Source organism: Nilaparvata lugens, chromosome X (genome assembly GCF_014356525.2).
Source record: "Nilaparvata lugens isolate BPH chromosome X, ASM1435652v1, whole genome shotgun sequence".
Classification (NCBI taxonomy): domain Eukaryota; kingdom Metazoa; phylum Arthropoda; class Insecta; order Hemiptera; family Delphacidae; genus Nilaparvata; species Nilaparvata lugens.
This window is the reverse complement of record NC_052518.1, coordinates 14468456-14473809: the sequence shown is the minus strand read 5'-3', so window position 1 is coordinate 14473809 and position 5354 is coordinate 14468456. Positions and strand designations below refer to the sequence as shown.

The following is a 5354-nucleotide window of genomic DNA, read 5'->3' as shown; positions in this document are numbered from 1 at the left end:
GCATCTGTCTTGTCAAGAGGCGACAAATGCGGTCGATTTTCATTTTTGCAACTCCCGACAAATGCGGTCAGCGACAGAGTGGGTCACATTCCTGAGGTGACCGCATTTGTCGTGTCAAGAGGCGACAAATGCGGTCGATTTTCATTTCTGCACCTCCCGACAAATGCGGTCAGCGACAGAGTGGGTCACATTCCTGAGGTGACCGCATTTGTCGTGTCATGAGGCGTCAAATGCGGTCGAAAAAATGACCCACTTTGTCGTCGACCCAGTTTGGCGCTATACCGCTGAATGCTGAAACGCTAATGAACTGGCAACTTGAACTTTCCCTAACCTAAAAGCTAAAAGGAAAAGGACGCTTTCAAGTTTCAAACATATTTTTAATCTCAGCTACCATCCGTCGGATTTCTTTGGAAACTAACTATACCATTCCATTCCGAAGACTTTTTACTACAAGGTAATTAAAACTAGAGTACTCTCCTAGCTCTAATAAATAACTAGCCTGGTTTTCACTAGTAGAGTTAGACAACACAAAACAAGCAACGCTGAAGACAACATGGGGTTATGCATAACCCCATCTTTAAAATATCTATATATTGCATATAGATCCATTTTTTACACTGTTTTTCATGATCAACCTTTCAAGTATCATCTTTTCATGTCTCTCACGTGATTTTTCATGCCATTCACGGGATGAATATAAATGAATCGCTAATTGCAGAAAGTGGACTGCTTGTCCATGCAAGAAAATTTTTCAGTAGAGTGAGAAAACTTTCCTATTACTAGAATTTCGAACTTAATGGTTAGTTTTCCCTGGCAAAACTAACTTTATTATGTATGAACAAGTCCTATATAAGGGTAATTTTCAACTAGCATCATTCTACATTTTTTTAAAATTAATTAACATTTTTGGACATGTCCCCTTTCTGCAAAAAAAACTTTTCTGGTCACTAGAGATTAATAAATGTCTCATAAAAACGATATTTCGAGGTTAAAAATGACTTTTATTATTGCAATATGAATTTTAAATGATATATTTTGCTAACAATTCTTTTGTTAACAATAAAAATTTCGTAAGTAAAGTTTTACAAGAATTCAAACTCTTAAGTTGAATCGATCTAAAGTTCATAATTTGTAGGCCTGATGGCAATCACACACCAAGCGTAGCGTAGCTAGAAATTTGTCTCGTAATATGACTCGTACTTTTTACAAAAGCACTTGAATGGAAACATTCTCTTTATTTTTCTTTTGTTTTGCAGTAAACAATGCTTCGCAAATGATGAGTCTACGATTGCAAGCTAGCCATCGCAAATGTTCAGACATACATAATAATCTTGGAACCCGTATAGAAAACCTACAGGTACTGATTTTCAAGATTATCAAACCTTCACTCTGCAAGAATTCTGGTATTTGGAAGATCTCATCAGTAATATGTCTGCAGGTAAGGAATCCATGAATCAGTATAGTTCACGTTGGATTCTTAAATCAACATAAACTTGAACAATATTTTCTGACCAGATTTGATTTCTTCAAATTAATGATCTAAAGCTATTAATGAACACTGAGAAATCCTATGAAGAGTACATTTGAAGCATAGTATATGTTTATCATGGGAAGTATAGTTTATTATCATTGTGATATTTTTAAGTGAGGGCTTGATTCCTCTCATCAAACGAAGGAAAAAAGTTCTTATTAACATAGGTCCGAAAATACTTGGTTCCCAAGTTATAAAGGGTGAAAGATTTCGTCTGAATTTCAGTTCCCCTGCCGAAACGAACCGCTGCCCTACGGGTTTTTGTTGGCTGTAAATTAAGATGTGCAATTCAGCGTACTTTATGTAAAATGAACTGAAAAATTGAATAATACCGTTTCCAGACCTGTAGCTACAGTATTTTTTAAGATATGATACGAAATACGCGAAACTTCGTCCCGAAAAACAAGTTCCTTTAAGGTTTGAAGAAGATTTACTATGTTAAATGTACAATAAACGCAAAATATTTTTTTACAGAACTTGGAGAAAATTTAATTTCGAAGAGAATGAATAGAATGAATAGAATTTAATTTCGAAGAGAATGAAGTCTATAATAGACAAATGCAACCTTAAAAAGATAATCCTCAATTACATACACAACGCATGAAAAATAGACAAAATCTGTTAAGCTCTCTACTTTTCATGATAAAATAGACAAAATCTGTTAAGCTCTCTATTTTTCATGCGTTTTGTATGTGATTAAGGATTATTTTTTGAAGGTTGCGTTTGTCTATTATAGACTTATTCTACATCTTTCTCTTCAAAATTAAATTTTCTACAAGTTCCATAGAAAAATATTTTGTGTTACATTTAACATAGTAAATCTGCTTCAAACCTTAAAGGAACTTGTTTTTTGGGACCAAGTTTCGCGTATTTTGTCACATATCTTTTAAATTACTGTAGCTAAAGGTCTGGAAACGGTTTTATTCAATTTCTCAGTTCATTTTACTTTAAGTACGCTGAATTGTAGGATCTTAGTTAACAGCCAACAAATACCCTTAGGTCTTCGTTTCAGCAGGGGCACAGAAATTCAGACGAAATCTTCCTCCCTGTATAACTTGATTAGATTTTTTTTTATTCTTTTTTATTTTATTTTTTTTGAATCACGCCCTGACTTATGGGCACCTTTTTCCAGAACATTCTGTATATATTAATTTATATATCTATATGCTTTCTGGAAATCGGAACGCCTGACCGTTCTCTGTGTACACACCCCCTAATAGGAAAGAGATTGAAATGAGATGTTAAGAACAGCATTCAATAGTAAACGCTTCCTGTTTACTTGATAAGTACAGGATCGAAACTTGAGATGTACAGGTGTCGAAAGTGTAATGCAGAGCGTGATGGGATAACATTTTCCAAAATTATGCAATTACCCGAGGTACTGTGTTATCAACCTCAAGAGGTTCTTGCCAGACTCAACAAGGAAAACTTAGCATGTTTCATTGATCAACTCAATATGACACCTTATGTTCATTCTGGTACTTGTTTTTCAGAATGCCAATCAGAGGTGAAGACCTATGACCTTATGGCAACTATATGCCATAAAGGAGAGAGTCCTAATAGCGGACATTACATTTGCTACGAGTTTATGGACGAACAAAAAATCTGGTTCGAATACGACGACGAACGTGTGACCAAGGTCACAGCAGATAAGGTTGCTTCATGTGAACTTCATGCGCTGTATGTTGTTAAGGTTTGGAGGTGGCCCCGTTTGCCCGCTGCATTCTTTGGCTGAATCCGAGATATGTGGAAACAAAATGAATGACCAGTCAGAGTAAGTACTCTTCCTTCCTTTTTTTTTTTATTTACTATTTGTTGATATATTACTTCGACCTTGGTGTATCTCTCAGTAGTTTAGGCTTATTCTTCTTATTTTAAATCATTTAATGAATTTAATTCATTTAGGGTAGAAGTATAATTTTTTATACAGTTTGAAGTATGCAATAATAATTTCATTCTCAGTATTTATGAGTCGCTTTAAAATGTGTAATTAGGCTTTTAAGATAAAGTATGACCTGCTTTTATAATATTTCTGTATTCGTATTGCACTGAAAAAGGTTTTCAAGAACTTGATTGTAAAGTAATGAATTTATCTCATTTCATATCTATGTATACGACAATCAATCTATATTCATGAAAAAATGTAGTAAAATAAGGCAACTGTTCTGGTAATCTATTTGTTAATGCAACGGTTATATAATGAAAGTTTTTAAAACACATCTTGGTCTTGCCAGACGTGTAACAACTTGCCAGTGCTTTATAGGACAAATAAAACCGTTGCATGCACTTTTTTACCTATGACCACTCAATCAAAGTATCACATGGCTAACTTATTGCTAGGCTAGAAATAAACCAACTAGCCTATATGGTTGAACAGATTGAAAAAAATACATTGGGAGAAACAACTTGCTTCTCGGCAAAAGTGAAATTGTTGACTGAAAACTCGACGAAATGAGTTCTTGACAATCTGAAAGTTTGATTCACTGAAAACTTATGGACTGAAAGCTTCACAAAATGAAAACTTGACGAACTGAAAACATGACACGCTGAAAACTTGACAAACTTTTTTGTATAAAGTGTTGAACGAATAATGTTTTAGAAACTTGATCTACTTTCATAGTTAACTAATTTTTCATCTTATTTAACAATTCAATCTTCCATAGTACATTGTTTTCCAATACAGTCACAAATTTTTTCAAAGACAATCTCGAATTATGATCACAAATTTTACACCGTTTAAGCTCGTCTGAGATTTACGAATAGGATGAATCAATGTCCGGATGCATTGGTATAATATATTGTCAGTAACGGAATGAAAGATTGTTCTCAAGAAAAATAGGGTGCTTCAAGCTTATCAACAAGGATCACACATGAGAATTCATCTTAATAATTCTCGATCACTTTGAATGAATACCGTACTTTCAAAGCTACATAGTGAATGAATACTTTTAAAGCAACACAACCGCCCTTTGATAATAAGCAGTTCGTAATGGAAAGTGAAAATGAAAAATAATTATAATTCTCATAAGGATTTTTTGGTGGAGGTTCCCTTACGGAAAGGCATTAAGGAAAAATACTTGGAGCAGGAACAGAACGGTCAAGATTCCAGCTTGCTAGCGGTCTTCTATATCCACATTTATTATATCAATAAATCAATGACTTTTTATAATTGCACAGCTGTTTAGTGTCATCGATCTTCACCGCGACTTACTCGTTCTATTCGCTTGTTTAGCCGTAGATTATAATTTTTTTGCTTGATGTTTTTGTGTAGACTACATGGAAATTGCTTTTCAAGATTGAAAATAATTTTTCAGTTCTTTCGTTGCAGATGTTTACTGTCACTTTGCTATGGGGCGTCACAAATCCATTCAACAAAAGTGGATCTAAAGAGATGGAAAACGTGGACTCTGATTGTGTCCTACAAACGATCATAAGACAAATAATTCTCGTGGTCTTCATTTACAAGGCAAGTTAATGTCAATGTTATCGACAATTTAAATCTAGTATTTGAAGTATCAGTATTTTTGAGGACAATGCTATCCTTTATACAAATAACTATCTTTTACAGTGGTGGCTCGTCCATTAGGACTCTTGGGCGCAGCCCTCCTTTACTAAATACATATTTGAAAATACCGGGTGTTTGAATAAGAACTCTGTAGTCTTAATGTGTCATAGAATATTTAAAAAGTAATATACACTATTCCAGTTTGTGGTGTTTGATTCAGAAACTGTCTAAATTTTGTCCCCCTGCAGTTTTGTGTTTTTCCAACAAGATGGCGCCCCTCCTCATTACAGTAATCATGTGCGCGCGGTTCTAGACACT

General features: G+C 34.4%; 1 long non-coding RNA gene across 1 annotated transcript; it reads left to right on the top strand.

Annotated features, from left to right (window-relative positions):
* Window positions 1-311: 311 nt before the first annotated feature.
* On the top strand, window positions 312-4991 carry LOC120354789. Its single transcript, XR_005573177.1, has 4 exons — window positions 312-454; window positions 1257-1438; window positions 3025-3305; window positions 4860-4991. It is a non-coding gene; the product is annotated as an uncharacterized LOC120354789 (long non-coding RNA).
* The last annotated feature ends 363 nt before the right edge of the window (window positions 4992-5354 follow it).